This window comes from Oreochromis niloticus, linkage group LG8 (genome assembly GCF_001858045.2).
Source record: "Oreochromis niloticus isolate F11D_XX linkage group LG8, O_niloticus_UMD_NMBU, whole genome shotgun sequence".
Taxonomy (NCBI): Eukaryota; Metazoa; Chordata; class Actinopteri; order Cichliformes; family Cichlidae; genus Oreochromis; species Oreochromis niloticus.
Window position 1 is genome coordinate 19,821,149 of NC_031973.2, and position 20,138 is coordinate 19,841,286.

General features: G+C 43.9%; 1 protein-coding gene across 5 annotated transcripts in view; it reads left to right on the forward strand.

Annotated features, from left to right (window-relative positions):
- Window positions 1-20,138, forward strand: part of raraa (retinoic acid receptor, alpha a) — a 140,696-nt gene that overhangs the window by 12,289 nt on the left and 108,269 nt on the right. For 2 of the 5 annotated variants that reach the window (XM_019362749.2, XM_019362752.2), the window contains exon 2: window positions 4,991-5,040. The exons of the other annotated variants lie outside the window; for them this stretch is intronic. The gene's annotated coding sequence lies outside the window, so the exon portion shown is untranslated. The remainder of the gene's footprint in view (window positions 1-4,990; window positions 5,041-20,138) is intronic. 5 annotated transcript variants of the gene reach the window in all.

Consider the following 20,138-nt stretch of genomic DNA (forward strand, 5'->3'; position numbering starts at 1 on the left):
CTTTTCCCCCCTTCGTGCTTAAACGTTCCACATGAGACTGATTGAGCCGTTTCGTCCTGCTAAGCTGCGTGAAGAGTGCTACTTTTATAATGGAAGAATACTGCTAAATCAAGGCTTGACAAATCTGCTTTCTCCATGTCCTCACATTGAGGGTTGGCGGATTAGGTGCTAATTTTAGTGCCACTTATTTCTTCAGCTGCTTTTAAGAATTAGTTCCAAATAACAAAAAAAAAGTGTGGAGAAAAAAATTGGGAGGGGAGGGAATTGTCTATTGTCAGGGGAAGCAAGGCTGTGGAAAACGGATTGTGTAGTGGCAGTGAGGGCCTTTGCATAAGAGGTGAAATTTACATACAAATCTCCAGTTACGAAAACAAAAAACTCAATTTGTGGCAGCTGAGTAGAGGGGCAGCTGTTAACAGAAATCTTTGAGGAGTATTTCAGTCCCACCACACGGTGCCTCGAGTGACTCCATGAGATCACAGAGTCAGTTGGTGTTTTGAAAAAACCCAGACCATAAAAAATTCAGCACAGCTTTTTTCACCTCCTCTTTCCATAACAGACCCTTAGATCCAGGCTGTGTGCGATTAAAGCTCAGTGTGCGCTGTTAGTTAGAAGTCTGCGGTGCATTTGTTTAGCACTTGGTTGTCACCCTGCAAGTCAGCAGTTAGTTCATCTACAAACAAAATTACTTTTCTGGACTTATTTCACAAATGCCCTGTTAGTTTGAACCTTTCCATCGTGCACTTGTTTGGCTATTGTGTCACATCGTCAATACCAAGCAACCATCAATACCCCACTGGAGGCAGTTGCATTTAAAACAACGAAGGACACAGCATTGGTGTGCATTCAGCACTTTTGAATAGACGTCAGCTTATTGATTCTCCTTCAAGGTCGGCATCAATTCCTCTCTGCCCGCTCTTTTCTTGTTTGTGACAGCGGAGAGCAAATGTGTTCAGCTGAATTGGGAGGTAAGGGGGTGGGGGCACCCGTCAAAGGTTTGTGGCAGCTTCCACTCAGATCTGCTGCTCTTGGAGAGTAGCCCTTGACGTCGGTGACAGTATTTGGGTGTGATTATGTAATCCATCAGGGTATTACCATAAAGTGGAGTGGGGAGGGCTATCGAGGGGCTAGAAGGTAGCAGTGGCACTGCTGCTACTGCTGATCATCGTCTAGCAACTGCCCAAGGGCAGGAATGTTTTGTGTGCCGATGTGTCCGACAGGTGGCTAGGAGACGCTAATTGATTAATGATCAGGGTGATATATGAGCCCCTACGGCCAACCTTAACATAAAGGCTGAGAGCACCGGTGTCGCCCTAAATCATTTCCAACCAGGCCAGTAAACCCCAAACAGTTCCCTCATTAGCATATGAAAGACCAATCGGGAGGGAGACTGTGCCTTCTCAGCCCTTTGTAGACCGCCTATTGTCAACATCCTGAGTCTGAATTAACAGGCCAGCATTTTATGCCAGATGAATAATGACAACAAAGATGATTTTATAATAAGGGTCACTCAGCACTAATGAATGGTTAACATCACCACAATCTCAGCCTTTGATATTGTTTGGACTTTATCCCTCCTTTTTTTTCTGTCTGTGCATGGCTTTGACCTGGGCAGCACTCACCTAAACAGATTTTGCTCATTAAAAGAGCGTTTCCTGCACTGCGTGAGATTTAGATTCCCTTTATTTCACTACAGTCCGTAAAATATTGATGTGAAACTCAGCTGAAGAAATGCACTGCAGTGTGTTACAGAAAATCTGAATCCCATATAGAGGTGAAATGATTTGCATTCTTTCTTCATGTGTGTTTTTCTTCTCTACATCATGGAGCTGACATATTTTCCATTCAAGCAGTGTCAGATTCTTCCTGAATGATTGAACATTAGTGGAATTCACCTGTCCCCAGATGGTCATATTTTGCACTTGGTGTTCCATATAACGCTGTCAGACTGGATTAGTCTCAATCTCTCTCTCACTTCCTCAGTCTCTTCCTCTCTGAGTCTCGGTCTCACTCTCTCTGGTTATTTACCATTCCACAGGGGGCCTTGCGTGACCCTCTTCATTGTTTTCTTTGGATGGCTCTGAAGGACAATAGCAGTCTGGAGCCTTGGCCTGCAATCAGTATGTGTGTGAATCTGCATCTTTCCATTGGGAGTTGTGTCCTCTTGTGTCAAGAGAGGTTATGCGATCTATGTGTCACTGAAGGGGCTTTCCACCGCTTGGAGTCAGAGCCTCAAGAACAGGGGGTTTATGTTCTGTGTGTGTGTGTGTGTGTGTGTGTGTGTGTGTGTGTGCGTGCGTGCATAGGCAGCCGGTGGAATTTTATAGAACCAAGCAAGTTAAAACAACACATTGTGTCTGTTTTAATGTGAGCTCATGACCCTCGCCTCAGGGCTGTCATTCCCAAGTAAGCACACGCTTGGAGACTGCTGGTTGTACTCAAAATCATAGTTTGTATTTGTACTGATAGTCTACGCAGGGGCGATGCTGTCACAGCGAATAAGTGAACATCCAAGGGCCGATGATAATTTTACTTGAGACTTGGACTGCTTCCCATCAAACCTTTTAAACCTTGAACGGTTGAGCAACCCTGAGCATAGTTACAGTTGCTGAGATGCCGGGCTGTACACCGAGGATGGGTGACCCTACCGAATTATTATTTTAGACTCTTCCTTGCGAGCTCCTGAGCACTCAAGACCTCCCACGTGTGGCAATATCAGCTTTGGTTTGAAAGCACGCGTCAACAGTGACGACACCATGTTCTTCTTCGTGTTTAAGGTGAGCGTCTACAGCGACTTGCTTTCACCCATCAGCAAGGATAAAGATGTGATTACCTTGGGCTCATCCTGTCCGCTCCACTCTCATCAGTGCAGGCTGGAGGCTCAGACAGACACACACAAATGCACACAAATGAACTCTGTCCTCATTTCATCTTGTTTCATCTTTCTAGAAATTATGCTGCTCATCCTCTACAGGACCAGTAGGAACACATGATTTAGATACCATTCATATTCATAAACAGGAAGTAAGGGTGTGTAAAGAAACAGGAAATAGCACAAGGAGCTTCTGCACAAACCAACTGATGGGCAGAGGCTGGAATGGGTAATGAAACTACTTTTTTGTTATTCACAATGCACCTCAAAATGAATAACATATTTTGATGTATGTGCCCATATCCTCTAGCTCTGGAAAGTGTAAGTATTGCATGTAGGGATGTACAGATTTATCACACTTGGGTGATATCTGCTTAATCATATCAGCCTGCAAACAAGATAGCATTCAATAGTGTAAGTAGTGAGCCTTTATCTGTTGTGTCGTATCACTTTTGTGCTCGCTAACTGTCCAAAGACTTTAAAACTCTAAGGTAAAGACAAGTTCATAGGAAAAAACATCTAAAAACGAAGCTGGCTTCGAAATGCTTGTAGTCCTTTCACTTTGCCATATCTTTGACATGTGCACATGCAGGAGGAAGGTGAGCGTGTAGTAAAAGTATGTGAGCAATATTTCTTTGACCATAGAAATTGTAGACAAGCATTTAATGTTAGTTTGTAAATTTGCTTCCTGATTAACCCCAAATTAAGGTGTCTCTGAGAGCCATTTGTAATTGAGTTGTATGCAAATGAAGCCATTCTTTATAATAACCCTAAATCTTTATTTGTGTAAATAAATAAATAAATAAATTTTAAAAATGCTATATTTAAAGCTCTGTTGTTTCACTGTCCCTGGGAGCTTGTGATAACAAATTACTGCATAATTGCTGCCTATAAAAGGCCACTTCTTCCTCAAGGGATGGTGTTTCCCCTGTTTTCTGTTTTTTTTCTCCAGCGGTATCTTGACCCTTCTAAAGAGTGACTATTAGCCTGGCCGTCAGAAAAGCTCTGTTGTGCCACAGCTTGCTGTTAACTAAGTGAAAGGAACTTGCTTTCTCACTGTGACAAGTGAAGTGAAATAAACCCAAACAGACCACAGTTTTAAATGTCATTGGTTTCTCTTGCTTTTGGAAAACCCTGTCCTGGTCCACAGTTCTACATTTTCTTGGAGACGGACGGATCCTGCTGCCAGGATTTGCTAACCCCCCCCCCTCAGAAAGAGAGAGACAGGATAAGCTCACTGCTTTTGACACGAGCCAATTTTCTATTCAAATATGATTGACCGTGATTGTGCAGTTTGGCATTTACGTTGCATCCATGAAAGTGCCTTTTAACATTTACAAACCACCGTTCTGTAATTTCCAGCTAGTTGTTTTTGGTTCAAAAACAATACCACAAAGCGTTTTCCATGCTTTCTCCAGCACAAAGGTGCCATTTATCAGATATCCTAAGTACCATGTGACTCTTTCAATTTAGATCTGTAAGTAGACCTGTTAGTAAACACTTGTAATATTTGAGCAGTTTGCATAAACAAAATGGAAGCATTCATACACTTGCTGCAAACCAGAGTCATTAGATCGTTGTCTGTAACAGCCATTCATCTGCACAGCATCGGCTAAGCTGCTCTACTATGAAAAGATGACACGCCACTTCAGATTTGTCTCCGTCTTGGCAATGAAGGCGCCTCTGTGTCCCTATTTGTGCATCAGGCTGAGGGGATTTCTAGGCCGCCACCTGATTCACATTGCTGTAATTGAGTTGTGGCCATAAGCACTACTGTGCCTGCCGAGGCCCTAGGTAATTCACACACCACAAAAGCACTGTTTTACTCCACTTTTCACATGATGTCTGGGGCACAAATGCAGCAAGTGAGAAAGTCCAATCTATTGGAAAAGGGTGGGGAGATCATGGGGAGAACGAGAGGGGGGAAAAAGTGTGTAAGAGTTTTCATGTAGTAAAGCACTTCTGCGCCAGAAAGCCAGGGAGTCACTGAGTCTGCAGCACGTGGATAAAGGACCACAAAGCTCTCGATTTCAAATCTCTCTCTCTCTCTCGCCCTCTCTCTCTCGCTCTCTCTCTCTCCCTCCCTCTCTTTCTCTCTGTTTTTTTTTTTTCTCTCAGAGCTTAGGAGCCGCAATCGATTCAAGGACGGCGAGATTGACGTTTTTGGGGTAAGCCCGAATTTGTCACTGCTTTTGACTCTGGGTAATTTGGGTTTTCCACATTTAACACTTTGTGTGTTTGTGTGTACCAATTTTTTTTCGCACGCATGTCTCTATATAAGCGTTGCTCTTTGCCATATTAATGTCGTGGAGAGGTCGACTCTGTTGTCATTTGTTTTTCCCATGACACATGGTCTGCATTTCGCTGGCTGGGTAAAGTTCAAGCTTGTGGACAGCTGACTTTTTTAAGTCTTTCCAATCATTTTCACACACCCTTGCACAGACACACACACACACACACTGTGCGTCTGTTTGGAGGGGGTGCTGTGTCTTGTGCCCTGCGTGCTGTGTGCTGCTAGCATTAGGATGAGCACTGTTGCATCAGAGATGGGGCAGGGACTGTTGCATCAGAGCTGGAGTTGGCAGCGGGGAGATTTGCCCTGTCATATTAGAGTGACAAAGACCAAACACAAACAGCCGTTCATCATTCGCTATATTGGCTTGAAGTGCACGGACCATTGCTGTGTGAATATAGATTCATTTTGGTTCTTTGTATTAGACTGGCAGCTAAAAGAATACTGCTATTCAGTCTTATCCCTTCTCTGTCATTTCATACTGTTTTGACAAATTCTTTTCATCATAGTGATTGAAAGGACGGAGCTTAAGGTTGGCCAGTTTTCTTTCAGCCAATCAAAGGTCGCAGTTTGTCCTCCTCAGTCTGGTTTTGTCCTCTTTGTACAGACTTGTTTTACTCCCCTGTCCTGTCCCGTCTTGTCCCATTCTGTCCTGTTTTTAAAACAGCTCTTCCTGGCCTTGGGAGAAAGGTAATCTCTTCCTCTCAGACATGCACCTGCCCTCATACCAGCCTCTGAGCAAAAGCAAACTGAATGCTGTGTGTACCAGTATGCCAGCCAATACCCAGAAGAATGCAGACTCTCTCTGCAGATCACTTCCGTCATGGCATACCCACACGACAGAGATGTGCTTTGTGGACAGACGCACACCCACAGAAGACGTCCATGTGTTCTAAGTGGGGATGACATGTGGTCTGGCAGACACTCCCCCGCTGGCAATCAGTTTGGTTATAGGGGATGGCCTGATGGGCAAGATTAAACCCAGCACTTTGGCCTTAAATACAGCCAGCTCTGTATTCCTCTCTACTTTCGTTCCCTTTGGCTTATTTCATTGTAAAAAATTTATCCCACTTTGTAGTGTTTTTAGCTTTTGTAAGGTAGACAAAAAAAAAAAAGGTACAAATTGAAGCTGTTCAGTTTTTTGTTCATTGCCTTCATCATGTTAACTTCATCACATTCTGTGAATTGGCAGAGGATAGTTGCAGCCATTTTGTACTTTATCTCTGAGTTAGCAGGTTTGGGGTTTTCATCTCAATGTAAAACTATACTGAAGCTCCCCTCCCCTTCCCCCTCTGCTGCCCTCCCTCCCTTCATAATTTAGATCCAGTCTCATAAGTGGGTTGGGAAGAGGCCCCGGCAGTTGATGTGGAACACATGCCTTTAATGATTCACACTCCGTGCGGTAGGTCGGCGGTGGCTGCCGAGCCCGCTGCCTCTCCCTCCGTCTAGAGTAGGAGTCCTGTGTTTTTCACAGTGTTGTTCCCTTTTTTCTTTTTCTTTTTTTTACTCCATACATGGAAACTTCAGGGAAGTTGAAATGCATAGCTTATAGTTTATATATACACTTATTACATGTAATGGCTCCTCTTAGTCTCACTCAAAAAGCTGTTGGATTTGTGTTTACCTGCCATGCTATAACACTTTCTGTATCTTCTGTTTTTTTTCTTGTTGATGAAACTTCATGGAGTGAACTGCTCACTCCAGTGGCTCTGATGGTAATTTCTCTCCTGTCATTGTGGTAAATCTGGCTATAAGTTTTGGTGTGATTATGTTGCTGTTCCAATTTTTCACTATCGAATAACCGATCTAAAACTCAAAGGCTTATGGCTGAGTAAACTACTTCAAGCTCAGTTGATGTGTTGTGGCTCCAAGCTCATTTACTGTAAGGCGTTTGACCAGCAAGACATTGCGTGGCATGTTACTTCCTCACCGAGGACAAAATAGCAGAAGTGATGCTCAATACTCAAACCACAGTGACAAATTTGAGCAATTTCACAGCGTTAATCCCATTCAAACAAATGCAGATGCCCCCCCCTTTCCCCGGTGCATCTAGTTACTCATTTGTTACCTTATTTTGGTGTAAACGGGGAGTTTCTGGCTGCAGAGTCAAAAGTTAGTGAAACGTGCCAGCACGTGGCCATCCAGGCTAACGTAAATGGCTTCCTGTTTGTTTTTGTTTTGTTTGTTTTAATTTCTTTTACTCTCACCCACTGCTCTCAATCTCAGCCTACATCTTTCCATCCATACTTTCATCTTTTGTACTCCACCCCCCTCTCTATCTCTTCCTGTGTCGCACCATCGTGGGTCCCACACCTAGTTTTGGGGCCTTGTCTCACTACTCCTTTCATCACCTGCTCATGGGAACACACTACGTCATCTATCACACAGTGAACATTACAGACAGAAAATAACTCCTTCCTTTTTATCCAGAAACAAACATGGTGAGATCTGCCATGCTTAAATGAAAGTTTCCAACACTTGCTGACCGTACTGGTCAAATTAGGCTGCTCGTGCATTGGATATGTCACTCTAAAGCACTGTATTAATGTGCTAAAGTGATGCAGTTATTGATTCACTGGCAGCGGTACATCATATTTTTGTAATGATTTGGGAAAATGTGTGTGCTTCGTTGGAAGTCGCAGTGCTCTTTTGCATTAGTGGGAGAGTAATTTAGTTTTAGCTCTTTTTCCCACAAGTGCTTGGATTAATGCCCATGAGTTTACCAATCCTGTTTACTATGTTTTTATGTGGTGGTGCTCAGTTTTTACAATACCCATTATCCACGAGCCTAACAAAGTGCCACTCATAAAGTGTTGCTTTAATGAAACTATGCTTTGTGCTGTTTTATGCACTGTGTTTTGCGAAAATTGGTGTTAATCTGTTCGGGGCTCATAAATTAAGCCTTTTGTTATAACATGTTTTATGAAGTTTGTTGCTCTCAGAGCTGCTTTTGGAACAACAGATGGAGTGTTTGAAGTGTGTGTGTGCGTGTGTGTGAGCGCTAAAATTGATGAAGAGACCTCCCTGGATTTGAGTATTGCTACAAATCACCACTCGATACTGTATGCAGAAACCCCCAGTCATTCTATGCGAGAGGGCGTAGCTAACAGTACTGAGTAGTCTGCAGTTCCTCTTTGGGGCGCCTCCTGACAGGAACTTGGCAGCAAGGAAACATAAACAAATTCCCTGTGGTGGGCTGGCAGGCTGGGCGGCGCGGTCCCCCCTCCCGTTACCATACATGCACAGCGAAGCGCAGCCCAGCTCAGGCTAGCATGCTCAGCTCAGAACCCACAAGCTGTGAGAAATAGATCTTAAAGGGACAGGTGCTGCTGGCTTTTCGTCATAGGGCACAGGGCCACTCAGTATTTGCAGTCTGTTTTCATTGTGTTGTTCTAGACTGACAGCGGTGTGTGTTACTCCTCCTGCACAAACCCCTGACAGATCCAAAAAACACCTTTCATGCTTAAGGGAGGGGAACTGTAGCCAGGGGTCCCCGAATTTGTGCTGAGTGAGCAAAAAGCCAAAGCAAGGATGATGTAATGATGGCAGCGATGGCGGTTGGGGGAGATTGGAGCGAATACAGTTGTTGCAATCTGGAATGAAAGCGAGAGGGGACATGATGGCTAAAGCGGTCATAACGTATACCCACACAGTTGCACAACCAAATCATGCATTGTTGTGCACACATCGTATTTATGCATTTGTGTGCAGACAAAAACTCAGATGTCTGCAGTTTTCTCTTTCTTTTTCACTCACCCTCTCCAAACACAGTAGTGTATTGTGCAGCCTGACCTGGTCCCTGTCCAAAGGCAAAGAGAACCCAGATTGCTGAAACAGAGGGGCCACTACTAACAGGCTGGCCAGGCTGTAGTTGTTATAGCCCGCTGTGGCCTTCCAAACCAACAGGGACTTCTGGCTGAGGCCAGAAACTGTGTGTGCATGCGTATATTTGTGTGTGTGTGTGTGTGTGTGTGTGTGTGTGTGTGCGTGCGTGTGCGTACACTTGAGCATTCTTTTTGATCAACCACAGAGGAGGTTTTTGGACAGGACTTGCAGGAGCCGACATGGCACCTCAGCGCAGTTTCATAAGCACTGGTAAAGGCATTTGCCTGACTTTTAATAGTCCTTCTCCATAACATCATCCAAATGCACTATTTTCAACCGTCCTTAAAGGGCGGTGCTCCTGGAGCAGGCGAGTAGGAGGAGAAGACCCTTCGCCTCCTTCAGTTCTCACTAGGAGGATTAAATGCCTCGGTGGTTTCAGTCATCTGCTTCAGCAGCTCGTCTGTGTGCTCTCACATGTGATTAGCACCTGTAATAATGTGGAATAGTGGCATACTAAAGTACTTGAACAGGCTGGATTTTCTGTCTGTCTTGGGGTGGGCATTAAATTAAATATGTTCTATGTATTCTACATGGGATATACTAGATGGCTGTATCCTTAACACTAGTACAAAGGGTTATTGTTTGCATTTTTTTTAAGCCAGATTCTCTAGTTCTTTCCTGTCTATCTCTCTTTCACACACACAGACACAAAAAGAAAATCACATTTCCCCTGCATATCCAGGCCTTTCTCCTGGGCGAGTGTGTACGTAGCTGGACAGTCGGGCTTTCCCCTCATGTTAAAACATGTGTCAGCGTTTACAACTTTAATGAGAGGATTAAGCGAGACTATCATTCTGGTCATGAAAAGAGAAGAAACAAAACAAAACACAAAGAGTGAATTCTAAGAGGTAATCTTATGTTCTCACCAGAGCTTTTCTCACATAATCTTGGGGCAGTGTCTGCAGAATCAAGTTGGGACACTATCCAAGTTGTCTTTTCTCAGGTGTAGCTCCAGCCACATTCTCACTGCTGGAAATGCTCCATTAATGTGCACTGTTGTCACGTTGGCACAGATCGGCACAGTCGGACTTCATGTAGACTTGCTGTGGAACTGTAAGGCTAAAGACTGCTGATTGTCTGTCTCTGACATTTGTGTTTTCACCTCTTAAGTCTGTCTGGTTATGTCTAGAAAAAATGTCAACAAAAAAAACTATTGTGATTAAGTTGACGTGCTAGCTTGAAGTGTCTCATCAATATGGGGAAGCACACCGCTCAGTCTGCGGTCTGTCTGCGTCTTGCTTGCGTGCCAACCACTTCCAGGGCTGAGCTTTTTTTTATTTTTTGTGACTTTGTGCCTGACAAGTGAGAGTGAAAGATAACTATTTATTCTACTCATAAACACCAATGAGCAGCAATGCTTATAAACAGCAGCTCACATGTACAAAGTGAAAACAGAGAGGACAAGCTCAGAGAATAAATTGCACAAAATTTAATAATGATGAAAGATGACCTTAGTTTCTTTAGTAATGTTTTAGTTAGACCTTTCAACTAACACATGGTGGAACCCAGTGGATTGACACTGATTACTGCATTATGTATTTGTTTTAACTGTTGATTAGCGGGACATATTGGTCAGTATGGTGTGCTTTTTTTTTTTAAAGTATTCATCCAGACGCTAGAATAAATACAACAAGGAGGGACGATCGTAGGGGAAAGTCAGGTGTGACTATGACATGTGGTTGACTTGTCACAGCTGAAGTCCCATCTGTTTGTGCTCACAGAACACTATTGTAATGCAGCTGAACTGAAAACAAAGCTGTTTTCATTGCAATACCTTCCTGTTTTTGTTGTAATATGACTGACATGAAAGGTCGCCCACTGAAGCTAATGTAAAGCAGCCTTTATATTTTTAAACCCTTTTCCAGACTACTTCTCTTCACTCATGAAGTCTTGATTTTATAACAAAGAAGCTGTCTGATAAAATCACCACTGACTCACAGTGTTGGCTGCTCTGCTGCTCTGTTTCACCTGTATTTACAAGCAAAATTACCAAGTTTCTTGTCATCACCTCATTGATGGTTCATAGTCGGTAGTATATTTGTAGGACCTATGTGTAATCTGTTTAGTAAGAGTCACAATCAAGTGTGTAGTTTTTTAAAAATATAATAATATAGATGCACACGCATTCAGCTGTACATAGCAAACACCGATGGGCCACTCTGAGCCAGGAAAGGCCCTTATATCTAAAACAATTTGGGAGTATAAGGTTAAGGTCACAGTGGTTATTTTCAGCTCAGTGAGTGGCAATAATGGGTTAAGCATTAATTTATTTTGAAATTTGCATTGCATGCATATCAACCCTTTCCACAGGTCATTTCAGCTGCGTGCAATTGCAGTGGGCCAGTTGCACAGCTGAAATGACTGGTAGAGTAAACCTTTATGCAAAATCATTGTGGACTTCTCAAGAACATGTAAAAACAGGAAGTGTCGGGGGATTATGTCACTGCCACATATTTTGTGGAAGTAACAATGCTGTCGTTTTCCCCTATTGCTCGCGCGCGTTCATGTGCGAGAATAGAACAGTCAGTGCTCTCTGCAAACAGCAGAGCTGGGGGGAGGAGGGGGGAGTGGAGGACGAGGAGGGGCTGACAGAAAGTCTTAGGATCAAGCTGTTCCACTGACAGAGCACTGTGCAGGCTGAACTGGTGACAGTGCACTGCACAGGGAGAGAGACTGTTTAAAGGAATGTGGAGGAAATGGAGAAGATGGCACCAAAAGTGAGTTAAAGTTCCCCCTCCTCCCTCACAGGAAGACTATATGAGAACAGTGAAATTGGGAGATTAAAAAAAGCATGCATGCACATGTTATGTATAGTATGTAAAGCTACATTCTCACACCGACGAGGAGAAAAAGACAGCATCAAGAGCCCCAGATGTATCTTCTCCCCCGTTCCACTCTCTTATGTCCCACTAGGCACATCTCTGTAACGGCCCTTTATCGATCCCAAGGCCTCCTTGTCTGCACTCAATCCCCATCGATCGGCACCTCGCAGGGTCTCAGAGGGCTGCTACACAGCCTGTTGCCGTGACACGCTGTGCGTCTATACTGTGTGTGCATGTGTGTAAAACCGCGTGTTTATTTACTAGAAAAGAAGCCCTGCCTTCATATGTCTGGGTGCGTAAGGCTGTGAGTGTCCGTCCAGTCTTTCTGTCAAGCCTTCCTGGGCTCTGTTAATGTGGCTGGAGACCTTCAGTGAAATCGCTCCGCTGTAGCATGGAGTGAAGGCCTCGCTGTCATTAAATCGTGAACGATTCAGGGCTCTATGTCGAAAACCTTGTAGCATGAAGACGTAAGCAGCCGGCATAAAAAGACTCACTTAGTAACTCTGCAGTCTTGAAAAAAGACAGAAAGAGATAAAAATGACTCGCATGTTTTTCTTTCTGTATTTTTTAAAAAGAAAACCCTGATTTATCAGTCAAGCCACATGAAAACTTTGCTTGTTATTGTTGCTACGTGATTGATTGAAGTCCTGGATCTGGGTCAAGCACCACACACACACACACACACACACACACCTTCTTTTTCTCTCTCTCCTCTCTTCCTTGTTTTTAACCCTCTCTGCCTTTTTTCTACCTAAATAAGAGCCAACCCCCCACGTCTCTTCCCTTTGTCTCTCATCTGGTCTTCTGTTTTTGTTAAAGGACAGTTGATTAATGGTGCCACAGACAAAGCCCACAGTCTGCTCTCAGCGTGGCCTCAGATAGGGCTTCGCTCTAGGTAAACCAAAACACGTGTGCTCCGGACAGCCACTGGAAACCCCCGAGGAGTGAGCGAGAGCGAGAGAATAGGGGGGACCGAAGACTTTAACGACAGCACTCACTGATGTATTGTATACAGTGATGTAGGACTTTCCTGCACACTCCAGATTTATCGAGATGAAGGAGTTGTGTTTAATATATACAGTCCCGGGCGGACATGTTCTGGGTGTTGCCTTTTACACTGCCTGTCGGTAACTAAGATTTAGTCACACTGCGCTGGCCTCTGTGTGTGTTCATTAAAGTATATACTTATCCTGCTAAGGTCCACCTCTCCTGGTGGGAAAGTGCACGTATTTACTGATCTTAATGTAGCAAAGAGTCATTTCAACACCTGAGTATTGTTGCTTGCCTGCAGGCTCCTCGGGAATGAGTGCTGTGCCCGTGACAGTCTTATAGATGAGAATTGCTTTATTGAATTGCCTTATTGAATGATAACTGAGCATATTATTCCTGCGACTGCGCTGAGGTTTTTATCGTTAGTTGTCTTCGTAATGGCAGGGCCTGACACTCGGTGTTTGTGCCGCATTGGTATGGTCTAATTGGCTGCGCCTGCTGCCAAAGTTAAACATGTTTTCACTGGAATTATTACCTAGTAGGTATATTGGCTAATAACTCTTATGTCTTCAGTTATACTATATGGTACTGACACACTGAGCAATTCTACTACATTTATATTCAGACCTTTTTTATACACTGTAAGCCAATAAAGACAATAAAGCATTCAGCGCATTTATATTTCTTTAATCTTCCTATATATATATATATATATATATATATATATATATATATATATATATATATATATATATATATATATATATATATATATATATATATATATATATAGTTGCATTTGCGGTTATTATGGCTTTTGTGGCCCTATAGGTTGTGTTGATTCTGCTTTACTTCCGAGAGTTGCACAGAACAGCATGTGCTCCAAAGAGTCAGGGAGGTTTTACTCAGAAACCAATCGAAGAACTGTGGTAAGTTATCATCCTGTCTTGGCGAGAGTCTGCCTTCATAATGACTGGAAACCAAAACATAATTGAAAATAAAATTCTATTAATCAACAAGCCTTATTATAAATTGGCCACGGGCTGATATTAGGCACAGCGATTCAGCTGACTCACAATTTAAGCATTAATAGAATAATCAGATTTGAACTTGTGGAAATTCCCCCTTGTTTTCTCTAAATGTCACCAACCAGCCTGCAGTATGTTTGAAAAAAGCAAAGATATAATAACCGTTGGCAGTGCGTCAAACACATGTAAGAATTGTCTAGCTGGTCAGCAAGGTCGCTATCCAACAGCAACACCAGCAGCTCTTTGTCAAACTGTGTATACCTAATGTAGAGGAAAGGTGAAGCTCTCCCGATGAGCATGTAGCCCTCCTCCACTGCTTTTCACCCAGACGATGTACGCATGCCAGCTTCCTGTCTTTTCCAGCTCTCACACAGAATGATCCCAAAGCCTTCCTGTGGGTCTCAGAGGGATTAGCGGTGGCATGTGGACCGCCGGAAGTGGTGACAGGCTGATCAAGCAGAATTGTTCTATAGAACCAGAAGATTTTTGTCACAGATGAGATGAGCATGTTGAATATCGGGGCAGTTGGCAAATGCAATATTTACATCCCGTTTGAGGCTTGTATGGTATGGGAAGCGGAGAACATGATAAATAAATAAACTGGCGTGTTTTCAGATGGCTGATGAGAAAATCCATTTTGGACTGTTCACAATAAACACAGGGACTGAGGCAGCGTGTTGCTTTTCCACAAGAAAGTGACTGCACTTTCGTTTGTGTCTCTGGCAGTCCTGAAGTGGAAATGTATTTTTAAACTTTTAAACTAGGTGAATTGAAACTCTGTTCATCCATACTTAGAAGCTTAGGATTTTTTCCTGGTGGTGACCTAAAAGCCACCCCACATCCATTTCGTATTTTTTTTTTTTTTACAGAAATAAAGCAGAGTTTATTAAAGTGGTCCAGGTTAAATGCCATCTGTTGAGTCTGAAACCTGCTGAGGAGTTCGAATCAGCGCGTTCGCCTGTTGTGGGGAATCTGAAGCCAAGTGGCCCATCTTCACTTTATTAGACTGAGCGTCTGTTAATAATTTATCCTCTGCTTTCTCTGGAAGCAAAACCAAAAGGCTCAGCTGTGGCTGTCTGTCCAGATTTCTTGTCACTGGACATTCAAGCCTTTTCCCATTTTGGACTGCAAGTTATTTACTCACTTACACCCTTCCCCAACACACCCACACACACCCCACAATGTGCACCTGCCCGGATGAGCAGATGATGCTGTAGTGCTAGAGGCAAAGTTAGGGAAGCATGGGCATGTGTATTTTTTTCCCCTCCCATCTTTTTGGGGTTTTTTTTTCCTCTGTCATTACCTTTTCTGTTACTGTACTAAGACAATGTGTACCCTGTACCAAATGTACTCTTTCTCCCTAGCTCTATCCCCAGGGAGTGCCTGTTCTCTTTATATTTTAGTGAGTTTTTTGCTCCCCCCACCCCCCCTTCCTGCTCATCATCACTTGCTGCACTGTGGTGTCAAATTTGGTTATGTATGCACCCCATGTCTTTGATCTCCCCCTGCACTCCTGCGTTGTGTACATTGCATAACCACCCGCTGCTAAGCCTAGAGGTTCACCTCAACTCCCCCTCCCCCCGATCTCTTTTCTCTCTCACACCCTTGTTCCTCTTTTTTCCTCACGCCCCCTGCTCTCCCCCTCCATCTTCCTCTTTCTTCTTTGGCAGCAATCCAGGTCATCACCTCTTCCCTTCTTCTCCTTTCTATGATCCCGAACCTGGAAAGTCAGTTGGTTGCTCTCACTCTCTCGTTGTCTCTTTTTCTCACTCCCTTCTTGCCATTGTTGTTCCACTCCTCTTCCCTCGCTCACCCTTTATTTCCCATCCTCACTCTCTTCCCTCTACTCATTTCACTCTCCCTGCCTCCTGCTCTCCACTCTCCCAGTGGTCTCATTAAGCATGAAGGAGGCTGCCTGTTGTGTGTATGTGTGTTCTCTTAGGCAAAGTCTCACTTGACTGAGCATGCCACTTGTACTAGCAGGGGCCTGGGCTCCATTATTACCACAAAGCTGTCACAAACAGTATATAAAGTAGCCTCCTGTTGCCGAGTTGTGGGTGAACACAGGGCATTCTCCTAACAACAGCAGCTACCACCGCTGTGCCTTGCTGGAACGATAGAGAAGCTGCCTTTTGCTTTGGCAGGCGAAACAGACGTGCATTATATAGATATAGAAAATAGGAAATGTGTACAAAATAAATATGCACACACACCCCTACACATCACCTTTCTATTTGGCCGGCACATGCTGCTCCTGAGACGTAAAACCACATACCAAACACATCTGTCTCTTCTGTCTAATGACATCCCACCTATGTGGTCCAACCTTCTGGGATGTCCTCTTCCTCTACTGAGTGATTATATATGTGTGCGTGTGTGTCCACCACTGTTTTGCTAGTATCTAGTTACAGGGGTGCAGGAATGGGCCTCTGTGCTGCCTTGCTGGCAGGCCTGACCCCAGCAGGTCAACGTCCATTACCACATGAAACCTAAATGTCAAGCACGGCCCCCTGCTGTAGCCATTTGTCTTTCTCTGTAGGCCCGTCAGCCTAGATACACACAAGCATGCAAAGACGCTCACCTGCTGAAGAATCCTCAAAATGTCTCATTGTAACCATTTCCTTTTCTGTCGCTATATTTAAATACACACTTTGCACATTTCTTTCTATTAAACGATTATTGCCTAGCAACAGGGGATATTTTTATTACATTGCTTTTGATAATCACCCGGATATAATTTCTTCCTACATGTTTGAAGTGTTGACTGACAGCCTGACAACATCCTGTTTTTATCCAAGAGCTGTTTAGTTTCAGCTTTTCTGAGAATGGAGTGACTTCAGTTGATGATGGACAGAGTCAATGAACAACACTTTCTTTTTGCTTTGAAAAATATGCAGTTTAAATGTTAAACATGGTAGTCTAAACTAGTGATGTTCCTGAGACATATGGTAGCTTCTTTATGCTGCGCGTAATGTTCAGTTGATGCTTGCCACACCTGCTAAAAAGCAAGGCCAGCAAGTGGCAAAAGTGTCCAAAGCATTAAAGGGAAAAAGCCATTCCTTATTTCTCACTACCTGAGCGATCCATCGACAGCTCTGTCACATCAGGCGAATGATTCATTCGCCATTTGTACGTTTATCTCTGAGGCTGTTAAGCATCAAACACCACCTCATTTGTTCCCACTGAAGTGATTTGAGTTCTTTAACCACCGGTCAGTGAGGAAATAGCATTTTTCCCCTGGTACACAGTGATGAGCTCTGTAGCAGTCATTATCAGAAAGCACTCTGGCCAACTCCATCCCTTTCCCCCCCACATTAGTGAGCAGCAGCCATCCATTTTTTGCAGATAAAGGACAGAGAGAAAGCTACAGTGACTGTACGTACACACTCATGCAGACATATAAACACATGACTTGTTTACAGGAAGCTGTCAGCCATGCGTCCGTATGATAAATAAACAGTGAAGCATCTACTTTTTAATGATGGCACATACAGGCCTACACGCCAACTATTGATGGAAAGATTGAAAGTGTTCTCAAGGGCCTTTCCAACATGACAAATAGGTCTGGATTTTTTTTCCCTCCATTGCCTGCTCTTTTATTTATCTTGTGCAGGAGTTTGAAGATGCAAGAGATGCCAAGCACATTTATAAAGAGCAGTGACCAATAGGGAAAACATTCGGAGCATGAATGAAAAGAATTTGATAATAAACAGAGAGAAAGCCACAAAGAGAAATGGTAAAAATGTGCTTTCCTTCAGGAGAGCAGAGGACATGCACAAAGTATAGTGCAAAATTTAGAAAAAAAAGAGGGTTTTTTGAGTTTTTGTCAAACCTGAGGCATAACTGCTCACCACCTCCTGCCAATGTCATCTCAGGATACCAAAAACAGCACAGCCACCTGCATTAGCAGGCTGCCCCTGCCGTGCACAAGATGCTCCGCTGCTCGCTTTGATAAATGTTTCATTGTTTATGCTCTTTCTTCTCCGTCTCAGTTTCTCTCTCCTCCTCTCCATCCTACATCTAGTCGGGTGAATGTTTTCAGAGACCGGCGGGCTTTCTCTTTTTTTTTTTTTTCTTTTTTTTTTTTGTCAAGTGTTGTTTCAGTGTTAGTCAAGCGTTTGATGTCTTTCTCGATTGTTGTTCATCTGCCTCCCTGGGCCGAGATCACAGGCAGCATTTATTAATCTGCAGGTTCACACTCACAGCTAAGGGACCGCTAGCAGCAGGTCCACCACATGCCTTCTTTCCTTTTTCTTTTTTTTCTCTTAAAACTATACACTGCCCCCCCCCCTTTTTTAACTATTAGCAAATGACCTACTTCATGAATCTAAACTTAGCTGCACTCAACCCCGAGTCAAGGGAGTGATTTGATTGTGAGTTTAGCTCGTGAAGGGAGGGCGTCAGTGTTATCTGTGCTCCACAAAGACACAGGGTTAATTGATGCACGCTTGTGTCACTGTGGTGATTGCTCGCTTCTTTGCCTTGTTGGCTTTTTAAGTTGATTTTTAACCCCATTATCTGATAAGCTGTATGTGGCAGGTTGGGGAGTGTGTGTGTGTGTGTGTGTGTGAGTGTGTACGTGTGAGTCCTAGTTGCCTCACAAAGATGAAGAGCTCTCTCTTTACCTAAGGGGAATGGGGTTTGACAGTACTGTAGCGCCCCCACCTTCCCTCTATCCTTCTATTGAAACCCCCTCCACCCCACCCCTCACACACCATCCCCCGCTGCTGATAAATGTGTTTTTCTTAAAGGATGAAGGTGGTTGGTTTAGAGGAGTCTCTTTTAATGTAGCTTTTTTTCCCTGTGTGTGCGTGTGTGTGTGTGTGTGGTGTGTGTGTGTGTGTGTGTTCATTGGGGGGGGGGTGCTTGCTAATGCAGTGCAGGGCCATACAGCAGGGCTACAGGCTACAGACTCGGAGGCAGGCCTGCAACCTCGACCTCAGCATCATTTGTTTGGACGAGGGCCGTCAGCGGCTGTCACGCGGCCCATGATGAAGTGTCAGTCGGTAATTGTCCCCGCGAAGCATCCACATCTCAGGGGGTGATGGTGGAGGGAGGGAGGACGGGGGAGCTGGGAGCTGACAGAGAGAGAAATGACACCCAGGGCTCCTCCCATTCTCTCTCTTTCTCCTTCCTTCCTTCCTATTCACTCCTCTTTTCTTTCTTGGCTTTCTCTGCACTCTACCTACAGCTGCACCTCATGGGAAGGTCTGCTGTGTGCTTGGCTCAGACCACTGGCACCCATGGAGCTTCGTCTGGGCTCCAGTAGCAACATAATAGATGCATCATATATAGATTTGAGGGGGTATAAACTAAAATCACCCAGAACTGGATGGTCTACCTCTGTGGATGCACATTACTGAGACAGTATATTTTTAAAACTACTCTGCAGCTGCTGCTCATCATTTAGTCTTCCATTAAAAAAACAAAACAAAGTTCTTATCTTTCCCACATTCATCTCTGTATTGCCTTGAGCTTTTAATGGGCCTGTTACTTGACTAAGAGGCCTCTTGAAGGCTCTTTGGTGGAAACATTGTCCTCCTTCACTGATCATCTTGAAAATAAGTATACATTTTCTAGCTGTTGTCGTTTTTGGTAATTAGATTCAGTAGAGGGCTTATATTGATTGAACAATGTCTCCATGTAATGAAAAGCTTTTACAGGACACACAGTAGCTTTTTATAGTGCAATCCATAATGTGTTGCCTTATGTCATGGGCCCTAATGTGCAGCAGCCAGGCTCCTGTGCATAAATTGCCAGCAGAAGTTTGAAGATAGAGCCTTGTGTGAGTGCGTCATGATAGACAAAAGGGAGATGGAGAGGAAGGAGATATTAAAGGACAGACAAAAGCTCTTATGAAAGAAAGAAGGGGGCCACAGGAGGAGAGAGGATCCCACGTGGAGAAGATGAATAGAGGCTGCATACTGAAAGATGGGCAAGGCATGTAATGGAAATGTGGAAGGAGGTGAAAAGAGGCGAGAATATGGAGGAAACCACCTTGAGATATGAGCCCTGCATTTCCACTTTCTTCCTTCTCCCATAGGACTTCCAACCACCACCGCTATCATCTCCACCTCTGTGATGGTAGGATGAAAGCTGCAATGCATGGTAGATCAGTGATGGGGTCCCTTATGGAGGAACAAGCAGAGTGAAGATGAATATAAAGGACAAGGACAACAAAAGCGTATGAAGAAAGGAGAGAAGGAAGTGTTTGAAGGAACATGTCATTAGAGGGAAAAGTGTAAAAT